This window comes from Nelusetta ayraudi, unplaced genomic scaffold, assembly GCF_046127955.1.
Source record: "Nelusetta ayraudi isolate G7.1 ecotype Tasmania unplaced genomic scaffold, CSIRO-AGI_Nayr_v1 ptg000052l, whole genome shotgun sequence".
NCBI lineage: Eukaryota > Metazoa > Chordata > Actinopteri > Tetraodontiformes > Monacanthidae > Nelusetta > Nelusetta ayraudi.
The window spans coordinates 3,227,127-3,246,197 of record NW_027466102.1 but is presented as its reverse complement, the minus strand read 5'-3'; the positions used below and the strand labels follow the sequence as shown (position 1 = coordinate 3,246,197).

General features: G+C 44.6%; 2 protein-coding genes and 1 pseudogene across 2 annotated transcripts in view; all 3 read right to left on the bottom strand.

Moving 5' to 3' along the window:
* Positions 1 to 19,071, bottom strand: part of LOC142896257 (protein NLRC3-like) — a 243,361-nt gene that overhangs the window by 186,007 nt on the left and 38,283 nt on the right. The window lies entirely within an intron of this gene.
* The window catches only part of dlgap2b (discs, large (Drosophila) homolog-associated protein 2b), a 48,239-nt gene that overhangs the window by 27,234 nt on the left and 1,934 nt on the right, over positions 1 to 19,071 (bottom strand). The gene's annotated exons all lie outside the window — the stretch shown is intronic.
* On the bottom strand, positions 297 to 3,151 carry LOC142896023 (uncharacterized; annotated as a pseudogene).

Here is a 19,071-nt window from a genome sequence, read left to right as displayed (position 1 = left end):
TCCTTTCACGAAACGGCTAACCAGGAGATGCGGTCCCGCAGACTTATCCCCAAAGCCAACATGACATGCTGAAATAGCTGCCAAGTACACCTTTATAGTTGAAAAAGCCTTTCCTTTACCAACCACATCTTGCATGAAACACAACAGTTCAACGACTGAAAAATGAAAAGGAAACGTGTTCCTCACACGGCACCACTTCTCAAAAACCCGCCACTTACAAGTGTAAAGTGAACGAGTAGAAGCAGCTCTAGCGTTCTGAATAGTATCTATAACCCGTTGCGGCAAACCAGCCGCATTCAGGTTCCACCTCTCACCGGCCAGGCCCACAACATCAGTCGGTCTGGGTTGGGGTGGTAAATCTCCCCTCTGGCTTGAGACATTAGGTCCCTGCATATGGGCAGAGGCCAAGGCTCTCCCACCAGAAGCTGAACTATCTCCGCCACCCAGTGTTTGGCTGGCCACCGAGGGGCCACCAGAATCAGTGAGAACCCCTGGTCCCTCACCCTGGACAGGGTGGGAGAGATTAGACTCAGGGGTGGGAATGCATAGATCAACATCCTGGGCCAAGGATGCGCTAGTGTGTCCACTCCCAGAGGAGCGCTTACGTCTGACAGGGAGAAGTATAGAGGGCAGCCTGACCATACCTCTGCCATATTTGACGCACCACCTGAGGATGAAGAGTTGATTCCCCGTAAAGAGGATTCCCTCGTGACATCAGGTCCGCGCCCCTGTTCAGAACACCTGGAATATGTGTTGCACGAAGCGATAGGAATCTGTTGCTGCTCCACAAAATTATCCGGCGAGCCAGATTGTGTAGCTGTGGCGAGTGAGTGCCCCCCTGATGGTTGATATACGCCACTGTGGTGGAATTGTCCATCTTTATTAACACATGTTGACCCTGCAGAAACGTCTGAAAGCGTTTCAGAGCCAAAAACACCGCCCATAACTCCAAAATGTTTATGTGAGCCTGAGCACTGTCCATGTCCCATGTACCGTTCACAGCCCTGCTCCTCAGGGTCGCTCCCCACCCTGACAAGGACACGTCGGTTGTCACGGTGATCCTGGATGACACCGCCCCTAGCGGTGCGCCCGCTTCCAAAGTCGTCTTGTCTCTCCACGGGCGAAGAGCCGCGATCGGCGACGGCATCATCTTTATTCTGCGATTGAGGTGACGACGCGGGCACAGACGCGACGCTGCCACCCAACGCTGAAAATCCCTCATCATTAAAAGACCCAATCGCACCACCGAAATCGCTGAGGCCATCATGCCAAGCAGACATAAACACATTCTGAACGTCACCACTCTCCCCAATTGAAAACGGGAGAGACACTGAGTGAAAGACGTTATTTGCCCCTCTGACAGAGTGACACGGTACGATAGGGAATTTAGCTTGAGGCCGAGGTATTCCGTGTCCTGCGCGGGAATCACTCGGCTTTTCGCCCAGTTTATTCTGAAACCCAGATCCCGTCAGTGGTTTATAACCGTGGTGGAATCTTCAGGAAATCGTCTATGTAAGCGAATATCCTGATGCCGCTGCTCCACAACGGTGACAGCGCTGCCTCCACACACTTGCTGAACACTCTTGGTGCCAACGGTAACCGAACGGGACGGGTCTGTACTCGTACGCCCTGCCTTGATAGGCAAATCTGAGAAACCTCCTGTGCAACGGGTGAATGCCGATGTGAAAATAGGCATCGGCCAGATCGACTGTAATAAACCAATCGTGGGGGCGAATAACGCGACAGAGCAATTTGTGTCAACATTCTGAATGTGTATTTCCGTAGACGCTTGTTCAACACTCGGAGATCCAATATGGGACGAAGAGATGAGCCCCCTTTCTTTGGAATGAGGAAATGTCGGGAGTAAAACCCCATGTGAATTTCCTCTGGTGGGACCACTCTGATCGCGCCTTTCTCCAACAGCGACGTTATTTCGTCCTGTAAGATGCGCACACCATCGCCGTTCGCTATGGAAACTACCACTCCGTTGAACCTCAGTGGTTTCATAGCGAATTGAAGTCTGTAACCCTTCAGAACAGTGGACAATACCCATTGAGCACTTTTCCCTCCTCATTCTTTTTTGAGGAGGAAGAGGAGAAGGAGGAGAGGTTAGGAAGGGTTCTTCCTCTTCCCATCTCCACGACTGGGGGTACGGCTTCTTGTTGCTACGGCGGCAAAAGAATGCTTCCCCCATGCCTTGCCAGAGTCAGAGCGGGGCTGTTGATTAGCCTGCTGACCGCTGGTCTGTCTCTGCGTTTTGAGGTGGGGTCATATTCGGCATCCATGACGTCCGCCTTCTGTGCGTCACTCAGCCCTGAGAGGTTCAGCCATAGCGCTCTCTCACCAGCCACAGCAAGCCCCATGATGCGTCCACTACCCTGCACCGCACCCCTGGAGAAACGCAGGATGAGGTCATTGACCACGCAGATCTCATCCCAAAGGGCAGGGTTAGGCGACCCGGTATCCAGCTGGCGGCCCATCTCCTCCAGGATCACAGCTTGGTAGGCAGACAGCAAGGTCATTGCGTTCAGAGAACACACTGTCTGAGCTCCATACCTATACATCCTCTGGAAAGTGGAGGCACTAACGCGCTCTGCTTTCGTTGGTAAGGCAATGCTGCTGGACGCTGAAAGAGAACGGCGGTTAGGGTGAAGATGGTAGGCCACTGACGGCTCCTGGGGGTCCAGCCAACCCCAGTTCTCCCATCCCGTGTATTTCCAGTTGAGAGTAGCCCTTGGTGGGAAGCTTACTCTTAAATGGACTGGACCAGAAACGCTTCATCTCCTTCATGCAGGCAGGCACTGCCGGGAGGAGCTGCTTTGCTGAAGGCTGGGCTGGAGGGAGCTTCTTACCGTCATAAAGATCCCTCTCAGCACCTTCGGCATCCAGGGCCACAGGGCATTGGATGCCCAGTTTGGATGCAGCTCTCTTGCAGACTTCATACAAGTTACTATCCATTGGGGGAACTGCATCTGAAAGCGCTAGGAGGTCTTGATTGTTGGACAGGGAATGTGGAGTCATCCTCCACATCGTCAACATCATTTACCTCCAGCAGGTCAGAATTGGCTTCGTCAGCCTCCTCTGTGTCCTGCTCCATCCCCAAGATATCCTCAAAGAGCAGAGGCATATCAGGGGACTCATCTTCCATCATGTCCGCCCAGCTCCGTGTAGCTCGCGGGGGATGGGATGTGGTTGCAGACTGTGTTGAGGCAGCAGGCAGACATGGGTCGTGACTACTGGCTACCGCAACCCTCAGTCTCCTCTCCAAAATCTTCTCCGGCATTGTGGTGCAATGGGGACAAGATTGGGGATCCGCCAGTGACGCTTGTGCATGCTTAACGCCCTTACAAGCTTTACACATGGGGTGGGGATCCCTTCCCAAGATTTGTGACCCGCACGACGCAGGGCATTCTCGGGACAGAGAGCCCGCAGCCTTCGTCTCCTGCCCTTTGGCGGGGGCTGAAAACATTGTGGCATACAATGGCGAAAAATTCGCTGAGAAACGGATGTGTGCACTCATCGCAACACGTTAGCGGACACACCAAGCTTAGCTCAGCTAACAAGTTAATGCTAACCGAACGAGGCTCGTCGTGACACGTTCGCCTTAGCCAACTTGACTTGCTCACAGTGCAACGCGTAACTATTGTGCTGCCAGAGAACAGTACGTTTTTACACGAACACTACTCCCGTCGAAGCCAACAAATGTCCTGAAGACACCAACCCAGCGGATCCAAGCCGATACCAGAAACCGCGTTCGGCGACGCAATCCTTAACAGGACGTCTACGAACAGTTTAGCCGCACCTGGTGGTTAGCCTGGACGCGCTGCGGGAGCTCCCGTTCACTTCACACGGGAAGAAAGCGAGAATGCTTGGAAAGGGGTGGGTCGACTGTGGTAGTGGGTAGGGGCGGGCCCCAGGTACAGTTCGACCTGTCTGTCATGGACAGACGTTTTGTCATTGGAGCTTCCAGAACTGGTCACGCGAGAGCGATTCCCATAGTGAAACACCGAACGAAGTTAGAAAAAGAACCCAGACCAAAGGGATGGTTGTGGATTTTGGAGAAGCTCTTATAACCTCCAACTTTTTTTTTATTGATTGAATTATTTATTTTGTCCACCAGCAGAGTTAATGCACATTTATGCATCCATACCACATACACAACAGTTGAATCAATTATGCTATATATATTGTTAAAAAGCTAAAAAGTTAGCTAGTTAAGTTAGTACTAATCAGTCATCGATCTAGCCTTCGCATTCATTCAACTTTATGGTAGCAAAAACTTATTTTTAAGTTCACAGCTGAACCTTTAAAACCCTTAAACCCTTAAAATCCACAAGTATTCTTTGTTCTTTATGTTGCCCGTGCAACAATTTTCTGGAATCTGTTTTGGTGTGCAAACATTTTTTTTATTCAATAGTAATCTCACTATCTACGCCTCATAAAAATAGCTATGCCACTTATTACTTGATTGATTTTGTAGTCATTCTGTGTTGACTGCCAGTAACACAGAGCCTTGCACATTTCAGGCCTATTTGCGCCGCACTCTCATGTAAGGCATATAGAAATTGACACATGAGGGATTTCCGAGGTGTGCCTCTCTTTTAATTAGGCAGCTGTGTCAAGTTAAGCTTCATCTGTCTTGAGCCTGTGCTGCAGGAAACAGAGAAGGAAAGACACACACAATGAAACGATATAACAACTCCTCCCACAATACCTGTGCAGCGTGCACCGGATTGTTAGACACACTGGGCAAAAAGACACGCTTTAATGAGTCTGTCACATGATACACCAATGGAAGGACTGACATTAGAAATGTTTAATACCATCTGCTCAAAGATTGCGGTCAACCCATTAGTGGCCAATTTCTTGGGTATAGGTACCTTCAGTTGATTTTACACTTGATAACAACGACAACTGTCTCACCTTTCAAATGAAAAATTTACATTGTAGAAGGACACTAATCAAAGTTGCAGCACATCAAAATACAAAAACTCAATGAAATTGCTTTGACAAGACAATGAATGTAGGACCGACGCTCTAACAACATACTGTAGTTACAGTTGTTCACTACAGTAGCTGTGACCTTTAAAACAAACCGTTTCTTCTATGCTTTCCTACAGTCATCTGGATAATTTCTCCGAGAGAATTGGGACATTTCCGATCCGATTAATTTGTCATCCTTTGGCTGTCTCTTAGTTAACACACAACAGAAGCAGGCCACTAATACTATCAAAGCTAGGATGTGGAGATAATTGCAGTTAAAGCCAGATCAGCTGCTGCTTTAAATATATTACCATGCAATTTGGCTGTCATGATGACTTCTTGCTAATTTTTCTCATGACATTGATGAAGTTATCAATATGCCAGCCCTATGTTAATTAATGCACTGTAGGTGTTCTCACTTTCATTATGAACATCTGTAATGGATGTTACTCAGTGTGGTACCTGGTAATGACTCAGTCTGAGCAAATAGTAATTTAGCAAACTATGATGGGGCTTAGTGTAGTAAGTGGTGTTTGCTGTGACAAATTCTGAACTGTGTGTTATATTAAATGAAAATCTACCACATGTGGGTGATCTTAATCTTAATCCTTAGAGAGTAATGGCCTTCAGTGTGGAATTTACTGGTATTTGGCAATGGCACTTTACAATGGAGGAAAATTAATTAACCTTTTCTTTTTGGTGCTAAAAATGTGAAGGACATCTCAATAACCAGTCTTGAACAGGTGCAAGTCTTTCTCCCCCCCCCCCCCCAACTAATTAAAGGACTTATAGAAATAAAACTTTTCAGCCAAAACAATGTAAAAGAATTTCAAAATGAACCTTTTTGTATTTGGGTTGAAGGGTTCTACCTTAAATATATTTGATCAATTGGGCCTAAAGAACAGGCGTTTAAATGTGTTCTACTGGAGTGAAATGGAAGAAAATAACATATTTGAATGTTCATTCACTCTCTAGCCACTTATTCCAGCGAGCACTGGATTGGACCCCTTTGTCTTGAGAGCAGCCTGAATTGTTGATGGTACAAATTCAACAAGACTGCTAGAAACATTATTCACATATTCTGTCCCATAAAGACATTGTCACATAATTTTATCATATTTCAAGGCTACCCTATTGGAATTAAATTTGGAAACTGGTTTGAGTACAGTGAACTCATTGTCATGCTCAAGAAAAGAGGTGATTTCAGCTTTGTGCCATGGTGCATTATTATCCTGCAGAAGATGGGTACACTGTGGCATAAAAATATGGACATGGTGAGCAACAATAATCCCTATCTGTTCTTAATTGACCTGCCTGGTTAAATAAAGGTGACGATGAGGTAGGCTGTACTACTTGACACAAGTGTTTCCTAACTGTACCAAGAAAGCATCCCCTGAACCTTTACATCACTTTTCACATGATGATTCAATGCACCACAGGCCAGCTTAGTTACATACACTCATGTAATTGCGCCAACATTACATATATTCTTAAAATAAACCTTAAAGTTTCATAGCTTGCATCTCTCCTTCCCTCTATTTGCAGCTTTTTGCAGTACTTGCCTTACATTTTCGTGTTGGCTCAAGAGAAGGAGTACAACACTTCCCTAGTGCTTAAAGAACAGTGAGACTACAAACACCCACAGCAAGAGTTTGACTAGTTTAGCCCTTCCGGTGCCTTTTCTCAAAATATGAGTGCAAGGGTACCCTTTGCAAAAAATGTGATGTAGTTACTAAGCAACAACAAATATATCAGTGGGAGATGGTTTGAAAAAGTTAAAAAGCTAAAAGTCAAATGAGAACGAGAGATAAGTGCAATTCTAAAGCATTGTAGTTTTATATTGGAGTCATCCACACGCAAGTTGAAAATCAAGTCCTTCACAGATCTAAAAGTGCAACACATTGTATGTGGGAGTATTTGCTTTAATACATACTCAGAATTTTCTCCCAGCCATTGGATATTTTTGACATGCAGCATATTTCCCTTTCATTCACATACCGCATACCACATACTTCATTTTGTCAAAACGCTGCTCGAATAGTATGTGACTTTAAATACAGTCTGTCCTGCAGGGGGCCACTGCTGTCATATGATCATCTGTCCCTATAATCATTTAAAGGGAAAACTCATGTGGTGGTGTTTTATCTTAGATGAGCTAATTTAATATAATTTGCACTGATCAACATTGAGAGCTGTCATTTCGTCTAAATCAATGGTGATCAGAAGCAAGTATCATCTTTAATGTCTCAAGACACCGTTTCTGTCGATCGAAGGAAAAAAAAACGCACTCCACCAATTGGCAAAAGTCTGCATTTTATAATTTTATAATGAGCTCCAGCATCAGCATCCATGTTACCCTCTATTGTGCTTGTTTGGCTTGAATTCATCAGTTGATTCCAGAAGTGGATACGAAACAGATTCGAATAATTCCACAATCTCAAAATGTGACCAATTGCGATGCATTCAAGTTTTGCTTGTGCTGTTCCACCAAGCGCTTCCAGTCATTTTACTCATTGATAACTTTGCCATTAGAGTAGTGGCAGGTTAGTAACAGTTTTAAAAGCCTACTTGAAGCAAGAAGGTCTTTTTTTAAACCACAGCTAATCAGCTCCCTTTCCGTGTACCGTCCGCTGTAGGCTGCCTAATAAAACAGAAACCACTTGAAGTGACAAAATGAAAATGCATTATGATACTCAGTGTGGCAGCCAGAGACGCAGAAGATGCGGCACAGTGTTTGAGAACAAATGGACAGCTGGCTGCGAGTCATGCAGACAAGGCCCATCTCGTTCAGTCCACCCCCAAGGTCATCACCAGTCTGGTACCAGTGTGCTGGTAGAGCAGCAGATGGCGGTAAATTGATGGCCGATCATTACTCACTGGAAAAAAAAATATGACCAAAGAAGTGCCGGGGGATTTTGCTGCCTGATGTTCTCAAGTTCTAGAAATGTGACAAAATAAAGATGTACTTGGAGTGTCTTCTTGCGGTAAGATCCCTTGAGGGAATAGCTCACTCAAGATTGACCCGATATATACGGAGACACAGGGGACATTTTAAACTTTAGATTTGTATTCGATTTCACAGAGATAGAAAATTCTCACATGGTGTCATCTGCCAGTTCAGAGGACAGGGGAGTAAATGTTTGTTCAAAATGAAAATGTTCCTTCCTGGGTATTTATGCATGAGATCCAATGAGAAGAGTTGCTGGCTAAGGAGGCTACAGTGAATCATTTAGCTAAAAATATAGTTGCGTTGATAATGTTTTATGTTGATGTTTTGCTAATGTTACTCATGTATTTGTATCATAACTGTCATCAGAGTGTGAGGGACTGACGTGAATAATAGCCCCAAATGGGGTAAATTTAAATTTTTTGATGAGCCAGCAATTAAAGAAATAGAAAAGTTCTGAATTCTTTCAAAATGATCTAAACCTCTCTCAGCTGTGGACAAACCATGTATTTTTCTATTTAAAATGTCTGTTACCTGGGGAAATCTTGGTCATTTTCTGATTTAATTCAGTCATACAGGGGAATGTCCAGGTATTTAACTGCTCCACAGCAGTAGTAGTAGTAACATTGCAAATACGACTACTGCCACGACCAAAAAAGAGTTATTCTTGAATAAAATTACATACAAATTTGCACTGATTGGCAGACGTGACGTGAACCGCTGACAGGATTTTATTTTTGAGATTTAGTTCAGTGTCTACATCTGGAGTCAGCTGATAAAGCCAAAGCGTGTATGCACAATAGAGCCTGTGATGGAGGCTAATTACAGCAGAAATTGAACTGAAACAACCAGTGAATAGGTGTTGGTCCTTTCTTGACTGAGGGACTTTTTGTTTAGGGAACAACGGGGAATGAATGGGTGGTGCTCTAGAACTGTATTTGAGTCCATGGGATCAGATTAAATGACTGCTCCAATGCAAAAACAACACACACACATACACACTACCACATACTTGGTGACCTGTGCCTCTCTTTTTGGAAGGAAAAAGAGAGCAATATACAAAAGACAGTTGTTTGAAGGGAAAGCATTAATGATTTACGCCAATAGATTTTCCTACAGCAAATCATCTGCTTCCATCTAAACCCTGTCCTCTGCATTCTCTTCTCCCGCACCGGCTGACTTCAGTGATGATCAGTAATGAGATGCGCAAAGATGGAGCAGGGAGTCTTGGCAGCGGCACCCCCAGTGTGCGCTTCAGAAGATTATATGATGAGGAAACCCCCTCATCAACAGAACAGAGGAGACAGTAATTGTAAAGAGTCACTAAGTGCCCGTACTTATTACATAAAACGCATTTATCAAAGAGGCATTTTTTTTTAAAATCTGCCTTGTTTTTACATTGTTTTGCCTGTTTCTAATTGTGTTCCGAATCACAAAGCTGGGAAACCTTATTTGGACTGTCCTCGGGGCCTTGGTTACGGAAACAGCGAGACCCTGAGCGAGTGTTATCTCCACCTTGCCCCTGTAGCTAGGCAACAGTAAACCGCCACCATTATTACATCATCGCGGCAGAGGGAGAGAGAGAGAAGGAGAGGGGTGGGGGCTCCCATATATTAATCTCAAAGCAGCACTTAGCTGAGCACAGTGAGCTGTGAGCAAGAGCAGAGGGCGCTTCACATGTGGAGAGGTAAAACAGGGCAGCAGCCTGGGAGACGTGTTGGGAAGATCTGCTCCTGTGTTTGAGCACACAGTGGGAGCACGGGACATATTTTTTATCAGGGAAAAAAATAGTGGTCCAGGTCTGCGTTTTCCTCAATGACTGACAAATGGCTGAAATCACTTTTATCGTATCACCGCCCTGGTGTCAGGAACAAATAGCCGACATGAAAACACACCTGAAAAAGGAAGTTTCAGCCTTTTTATCATCCAAGTTTTCGACATGCACATTTCACGTCGCGTTCATTTTGAGTTCCGTGGTTTTAGCCAGTCAGCACTCCATCCTGACTGACCACAGTGAAATGTAAGGCAACAGTGGCAGACACCAGGTGCCACAAAAAGTCTTTAGACTGACTTCACTTTCATTTAGCTCAATGTTTGATTTATTTTATATCCATAAATATAATATATCTATTGTGTTTCACTGCACATAAACTTAAAAGGGCAGCTTCTGCAGTCGAGTCCGCTTCGAGAAGGCAGCCACTCAGACACTCAGCGGAAGTGTTTCCACTTATGACACCAAGACCACACAGCAGTCACAGAATATTTTAATAAAAAAAAACCCTTAGTAAGAAATTCCAGGGGCACAAAATGATTATTCTTTACTACCTTTTCCTTCCGGCTATTGCCTTCGAATCAAATCAAATCAGAACACTACTCTTTCCAGAATGGGGCCTCTGGATTCCTCAGCATATCAGTTGGCATCCAAGATTGTATAGTTTAGGATACTTGATAGAAATTGATGTGAAGAAAGCTTCATATGTACACAAAAAAATCCTGCTGATCAGAGTAGCGGAAAATTATTCATTCTCTTGCTGGTAATCATTTATAAACATCCATCGTGTGTAAGGAAAACTAGAGACGGCACGCTCATAGACTGCTCGGCCCTTTGACAGCAATCAGATATTGGCTACTAACGCTGACAAATGAAGGACAGAGGCAAATATTCTATTCAGCGCTAGAGGATGAATTGAATTGAAGCGGATTTGATTCGATTTCTTCGGTGTCCCCCACATGTAACCCATGCATTCCACTGTACCACAGCAGTATCGTTGTCATTGATTTGAAAGGTATTATCCTTGGAGCTCATAACCAGACGTTTAAACTGGACATATTACGAAACATATTAATTTAACATAAGTTTTGAATAACGATATTCCAAAGCAAAACATCCGGCATGTTGATCCTAAATTGGGGCATTTCGATTCTTTCTCCCATCACAGGGAATTTCACATGGCGCACACTTCCCTGGTTTTATTGTCAAACTAAAAGCCCAGCAGGAAGACAAATAGTCATGAATTTACAAAGGATTACATGAGATATTTTGTAAGAGGCTCGTAAGAAGAACAGCTGAGCTGCCTTGAGTTCTCTTCAGCACATGTCTGTTGTCCTCATGGGGGAATAAGAACTGCAGATACACATGAATTTGTAATTGGGGAAAGAAAAAAAAAAAAAAAGCTAACCAATTAAAGGGTTGCATCAACAAATGTTTGTTGCAAGTGACACGTTGAGACACATTTTCTGCGGTGACAAATGGATCTGCCTAATCCAGCACAATTGCTAAACTGCGATCCGAATGGACTGATTTCTGTGGTGTGCTGGTGCATCACATTCAGGATGGCCGTTTTGGAGTTTTTTCTTTTGATTATATTCATTGGACCTGCATCACATTATTAAAATCAATCTCAGTTTTTAGTCAGCTGTCCAGTGCTTTCATTTTTAAATTTTAAATCATTATAAAAGGCATTTGAAAATTAGCTGCAATACACCAATTTTGCAACAACTGGGACTGAGTGAAAAAAAATAAATTCTCCCACATATATCAATACTCATTTGAATTTGAGGGTATTGATTAATTTAATCCTGAAAGTGATCATTCAGTTCGATAAACTGTGCTCTTTCCTTGGTGGCCCCTCCCCTCAAGTCCCAGAAATGGAAAGTGACCCTTACGAGAGGCCCGCAACTATAGCTTGTGTAGCAAAGGTAAGCCTGTGTGCTAGTTGTGCAGCATGAGGGTTAATATTGTGCATGCAACAAATCTCAGGACGGATCCATGCTCTCATGTTTTTTTGACTGCTTATCCAAATGCCACAGGAAAACATTGTGACTCATCAGACCATGGTGACGTTTTGTTTCCACCATCTCTCACCCAATTTTAGGGGCAAGTGCAAATTGTAGCCTTAGTGCCCAGCTTGTTCTCGACTAACTGGAGATGCACCTGGTGTAATTGTCTACAGCTGTGGCCCGTCTTCTTTTAAAGTTATTTGTGTCGTGCTCAGGGATGGTCTTTTGCTTGTTGTTTGAATTCCTGTTGGTTTGCTGTTGACCTCTGCCAGTCTATCCATTCTCCTTAGGGTTGAGTTTTAGTCTAAGTTAAGAGTGTCATATTTGGAGATTCTGAAGAGGCAACAGTGACACCAAGCAGTTACAATTTAGACTGAAGCATCCTTTCACTCTCCCTCCCCGTCCTGAGCTTGTCATTGAGCTGCCGTGGCCTACACCCTCAAACCTGCATACCTCGTCCACCTTCTTAGAAAAACCATGTGTCAAGCCAAATATTACCCACTGGACCTTTAGTGTTTTCATTTCACCATTGCGAGCAGTAAGAAGGTTCCTTACATTTCCATCATAAAAGGCACTCAATTTAAATATCTTTAACACATTGATATTGCATTGAATGGAATTATAGTGGGTGTCAAATCAGGATTGAACAAATCAAAAACAGATTGATCCAGGCAATCAGTGTCAATAGCAAGCTAGCCGCTACTCAAGGCCCATTCATCAGAGTGCGCCATTGAGGTTATTGTTCTGTATTATTTATATATTCGCATCCAAAGCTCAAGTTATGCTGTTGAGCCAAGGGTTTACTCTCCAGTCCAACTGATAGAGCCACATGCCAACCGCTTGCTAGAATCCGGTTACGAAACCTTGGAAAGAACACTTCCAAGTGGGCAGAGCCTTCCAGATAGAGGCTTGTTACGCATTTGCCAATGTTAATTTGCAAGCTGAAAGTGCAATGTGGAAACTGAAGCTCAGATTCTGTTGAAATAAAACACAAGGTGCGTTTAAAACTCTGATAGTGGTTCAATGCTCTGTTTCTCAGCATATACAGTATATTGTATACATTCAAAGAGCTTTCTAGACCTGGAACTATTATTATTATTTTTTTTTTTTACGAACAAAAAAAGAAAGCAAAACATTTAGACTTGAGGTGGATGGTGGAAAACACGTCACTATATTGATGGACTAAGGTCGTTTACGATGATGTCTTTTAGTGAAAGATGATTACAAACCTAAAAGTGAGCAAAAATAGGTCATTAGCACCTATTTTACCCATCATTCCGTCCCCAGTTTCCATTGCTCTCTTGAGATGACTGAGGTGCACGGTGTTTACCTGAGCTCTACACACAATATTGTGCAGTGTCTCAGTCTTGGCCCTTAAATAGGCATTATGTGATTTTTCATCACTGTCAGATCTAGGCTGATAAGAATCTAGAAAGGTGAAACTCCAGTGGCGTTACTTCATCGGGGGTGTCAGTTCTATAACAAGCCTTTTCAATCCTGCTTGTTAGTGCATGTGAATCTCCATCTCCTCCCGCCCTTTGGAACAGTTGCCCTTCCGCTGTTAGAAATAATAATAATCTGTTACCAAGGGGACAACAATCAGTGATGGACCTGCATTGGGCTCAGAACTGTGGTGTGTGAGTGGTGTGTTTTTAACTGGCTTTTTTTTTTCTTTTTGACAAATACAACAAAACAAAAAGTCTCGTCGCAGCACAAAAACATGTGGTTACAGAATTCTGTGTGGCAGGCAGGTCCGTCACTGACAGTCGTAGAAAAGCTCCAGTAACAGAAAGCGACCCTGCAGATTTAGGGTTACACCAAGCGTAGTTTCAGATAATGTCAGCTTGTCCGGCTCAGTCACTCCACATTCACGCGCTTGCGGCACGGCCCGGAGAGTTTTTTTTGGTGTGTTTTAGATAAATAGGTTGTCTGTGATTACACCTTTGCTTGGAATGAACATAACATAACCGCATATCTGAATGCATTTTCTGCAAAGTCCTCTCATACGTTTAATACGCAGTCTCAAAGACAGGTGACCTTGTAAAGTGCATGAGACGACAAAGAGAGGAACCCTGGTGGGCTTGGTGTCATGGCCCACTGTGGCCACTGTCTGACTGGATGCTGGCTTGGAACATTAGTGTCAGTGCCCTGACTGCTCCGTGTGGACAGGCACCACCTGGCAGGCATCACTGGCCTAGTGGGCGTCACAACAGGCGGCTTATGTTGTGCGGCAGGTAGCAAAGCACTGGTGAGGGATAAAACCTATGTGTTAATGTCACCCCCCCACAGACTCGTCGTTTTCAATAGCTTGAGCTAACAGCTGCCACCGAGCGATTGAACAGGCTAAATCCTGACGCTGTGTTCGGAGCTGTGGTGATCACACATAACTCATTGTAACAGGCAGTGATCTATGATACAGGTTTGTGGAGATTTTTTTTATAAAAATGTCTTTCAAGTTTGCATTTGTAATGTGTTGCCTTGTAATGTGCTTGCGTTCAAGTAAACGTCCGTACGTATGTGTGGACATCTTTATTTAATTGGTGCCCATCGGGCAACAAGCTCAGAGAAGGTTTGAGGGTCATTTGCAGTTTGGAACTATAAAAAATAACCTCCCTGCGATCAGTTGAACCGACTGCACCATTCCAAAATTAGGCACTCGGTCATTTTACATGCCCCAAGATTATTTTTCAGTGATAAGAAACGGTAAGACTTTTAAACCACCCGAATCATCGGACTAATTCTATATTACTATTTTAATCACATCGACTTTTAGAAATTGCTCCACCCCAGCTTCAGTTTGTCGAGCTCATCACTGCATATGGTGGATTAATCAAGCTGTGCCCGATGCATTCTTTCCAGGTTCCTAATCGCGAGGAAGACGCCTGTTTCTGAAGGAATAGTTCACCTCCAAACCTCGCTGCTGCCAGGGATTGCCCCGGCCTTTATAGAGCAGAGGCTCTGCTCAGCTCTGCACTGCATCATTCTGCCAAGAGTAAAAGATCCTCTTCGCTTCTATTTTCGACAGCCTGTCCATGTGGCGGCCTCTTTGTCTGGCCAGGAATCACTTGTCACCTTTATCACCGATGGAACCAAGAGCCACTAAAATGCCTGTTTTTCCGGGCTGCAGAACCCCCTTTTTTAGTTGGGGTGGGGGGGGGGGGGACCGTTTCTTTCCCCAAAGGGCATGTGTGCCTGACAAACTGTCCTCAGATTTTCTTGGTGTTTCAAGGAATTGCTGCAAACAAAACCGACGTCTTTATCGCGTCTGTTAAGATCCGGGATAATTTTAACCCGCTGTTCCTCCCGTCTCCATCTGTGTGTCTTTCCATAACCTCTCTCGCCTTCTTTCCTCATCTCACTCCTTCTGCCGCCGTGACTCACTCCCTTTGCAAACAAGTGTGCTCACGCACAAACGCACAAACGCCTTCGATAACAACTCACCAAGTGTCGCCGACTATTCAGGCTTCGCGACACACCATGAGACGCAGGAACACCCGCCTGCACCCCCCCGCCCCCCCCGAACTGGGCTAGAGCCGCAGCGCTAGAAGCTACTAGTAGCGCGGCGCTAGCTGACGGGTGGGGGTGGATGTGGGGGCTGGGGGGGAGCATGTCACAGAGGCGCTGCTGTACAGTGGAGATACCAGGCAGCGCATCCACATGCCTGCAGGCTCGATGCTGTGGAGCCTGACGCCGCCACAGTGCCGCGATCTTTCAACGTCGTCATACGTGTTTGTGTTAACACACCATTGTATCCCACACACACACACACACACACACACACACACACACACACACACAAGCGTACACACAAGCACAAGCTGGCCCAGATCCTTCTTCCAAAGAAGAAGAACAAGAAGGGGCGGGGTGGAAGGGTGCAGATTGGGGATGGGAAGGTTTGGAGGCGGTGGGGAGGAGGGGTTGTGTGTGTGTGTGTGTGTGTGTGTGTGTGGGGTGGAGGGTGGAGGGTGGGGGGCGCAACAGCTCATGAGCATCTCCATGGAAACAGGACGGAGAGCAGCATATTCCAGCCCGTGCACTGTCAGAGACTGAGGATGAATCCAGTCCTCATTAGGGAATGCAAACCACACCACACACCAGGAGGTTGATTCCATTATTAATTGCAGACGTTTTTTTTTGTTTATCACAAACAGAAAACATGCACACGCACACACGCACGCAAGAGGCTCAACACCTGGGCGAGGGAATTCCTCACCCCCGGAGTGACCGATGTGCTCCGACCATCTCGGTGGACAGGAGGGAGAGCTCCTTTTTTTGAGACATTTGTTCGCGTCCCCTTCTTTCCGCCCCCTTTATCGACAGCGAACGCCTCCCTGTTTTGCCATCGTCACCCCCTTGGTTTCCCGAGCGAGCGCCGCTCACGTCCTCGGCGTCTTACGCGTCAGATGAAAAGTATCTGTGAGTCAGAAGCATTTGTGACAAACAATTCCTAATAAATGGAGGACGGATCATTCAACAACAAAAAAAAAAAAGAATGATTGAAACAAAAACTCTGACAAACTTGCGAGGTACTACCAATTCGGCTGTCACCCAAAAAAAATCCCACAGAGCTAAATGCTTGACAGGTAGCCAAAGTGGCTCTCAACTGCAGGCCGTTAGCTTTAAGATGAGCTGTAGCATTGCAAACACTGATTCAAGCCCAGAATCAGTCTCTCACAATGAAGAGCAGCACTAATGAGTGCCATACCTTCATTGTACCTATATTGTCAAGACAAATATTTAGACACAAAACCATGCGCATTTTCAAAAAGACCCAACTACAGCTGCTAAAGGTTCCACTACTCAGCGTAATATATCAACACTATTAGTGTCTTGTGGGTTTTTTTTTTTTTTATCACAAACTTTGAGGTAACGCTCGTGAGTTCTGCTGCCAATATTCTGCTCACTCCTCTGAGTCCTTGCTATATTCAAACTCATATTCACTCTTCCGCTCACCCATACACCCACACAGCCTTCTTCACTACCTAACATGGTATTGTACCAAGCACCACTAGGAGGGATTAAAAGTGGGAGCAGAGGAATGTGGCTTTTTCCATAAAAATCGTATTTTTCTTTTCTTGGGCTGTCATAAATGTATGGTAGATATTTTATTTAAATGTTGCATATTCAGTCAAACATTTGGACTTTCTAAGCTACACTCCATCCTTCACTCTCTGCATTTAAACCTAATATGTATTAGCCAATCAGACAGCGAGGAGGTTGCTTCTCTTCTTTGCCCTTGCAAAAAAGGAAAATAGGAACAGGAAGTGCCCTCACCTGACTTGATCAATTTAACTGGTCATACACAGCATTTATTTTATTATATTAGCATTTCATTTGAAGTTTGATGACCTCTTGAAAAAAAACATCGTGCTGCGCTTAAATTCTGTCTTTTGTCGTTTTTGGTTTGTAATGCTTCTCTGTCATAAATTGTGTATTGTTGGTGGCAACAAGTCTAGGAATTTCTTGCAGAGGTATCAGTGACATCCCAACCCTTTACCTGTAGTTGGAAAATATTGAACTCATTTGTTTTTTGTTGTTTGGATGAAGTAAGACGAAATGATGATTTTTTTTAAATTTATTTTTTTAGCTGACTGCTAAAATACCTCCAATTTTTTAAAATGTTTTTCCAACTTGGAGTTAGCAGTTGGGTCCTGAGTGGTTAGTCGTATCATCATTGCCACTTACTAACGACACGCACTAATGCTTCAGCATCTTGGATGGGACCAATAGAAAGGCTCTGTCGGGACTGTTGCATGAACCATTACTTTAAATTTAACAGAACTGCCAGGCTGTTCTTCCCTGCCGCACTCAGCATTGAATCAGCTAATCAGTTGATAGTTGGTTAATCATTTCAGTCTGACCCCGAAAGCTCTGCAGCAAAACAAAGAGAAAGCCACTGCACTGTTTCATGAATTTGTTCTTAGGCTGTAATCTCACATTTTGACAAGAAGTCCTTGTGAAAATACACACGTCGCTTAAGAGGGCATCCAGTCAGTCCAAATATTTGGTGAAGCAAGCCTTTGGTGCAACACCACTATCCTCTCAGAATTTCAGACACAGGCGGTCGATAGAGCACATTCCCAATTATGGTACTTTCACCAACAACCAACTCCCCCTCCTAACACGAAAGACTTTAATAGATTCAGATTTAGTTTTGCTAGGCCAAACCACTGACAACTACCACTTTACTCTCAGAATAGAAGATCAGCATCACATCTTGGTCTGATCTTTGGAACAAGGCAGTTGATTTTAATTATGTATTTCTATTTTTTCACTTGTGACAACTGGCCCTACGTTCTTTCATTCATTCCATCCGGCTTCAGCTTTGTTCACCCGATAAGACTTGGATTCTCGGGGGGGACGGCCGACGTGCTCTTGCGGCGCCTTTTGAAAAGGCCTGCTAACTTTTTGGATTCATTTGATTCGGCCTGTGTTTACTCATTTAAGTGTCTAAATGAGGCATGTGCGATTGTTGCTGCCAGGGAATGGGAGTCATAACAATAACCCGAGTGGGAAACAAGGTCCTCCTCTGCATCCTAATCGTTACGCGGCATCACCTTGCTACAAATGAGAGCAGCGTCATTCAGTGCACACAAGCGCTCGTGTGGCTCTGTGGATGGATGCGCCTTTAAGTCACTGTATATGTCCAAAGCTTTTAGAAGATGACGCTTCTTCCAAGGGCAAATTCTTCATGTGCAGCCACACGCATTTGAGTGTGTGTGTGTGTGTGTGTGTGTGTGTGTGTGTGTGTGTGTGTGTGTGTTTGTGTTTGTGTGGAAATGAAGATGTGACAATTAATTCTTCCCGTGACAGATTATCCATCAGTCTGCTGCAAAGTACCAGAGGAGACTTATGAAAGAGACTTGCCTGTCGAGTGAGTGAACATCAGCAACCGTGGAAGTGCATATTGATATTATTAAGAGGCTGCTCTTTTTGTGGCAAACAAATTTGGATGCCTATTGACGTGGGTGACATTACTGACAAGTGTCTTCTCAACCCTCAGATTTACACCTTCTCGCCTGTGTTTTTAAAAAGGACTTTTTACAGCAAAAGTTCCCAGAATTATTTTCCAACGGCCTCAGCCTGGCCATCTTCACGCAAAGATTTTATCCTAAAACTAAATGTGTTGTGTCCCCATTGGGATGGAGTGTCCCCGCAACGTGACTGTGTGCACAGATTCAGGTCCCTACGATATGGTGAGACAAGTCGTCCTGCCAACACACACACGCCCCCCCTCCCCCTCTTCCCTCCCCCCGATTCCCATTTCAAAAATCTCTGTCAGAATGCAGGATTTGGAGAACGCCGCAGTGCAAAGCTCTTACTTCAGAACAAGAGTGTATGCCAGTGTGGGTGTGCCAGTG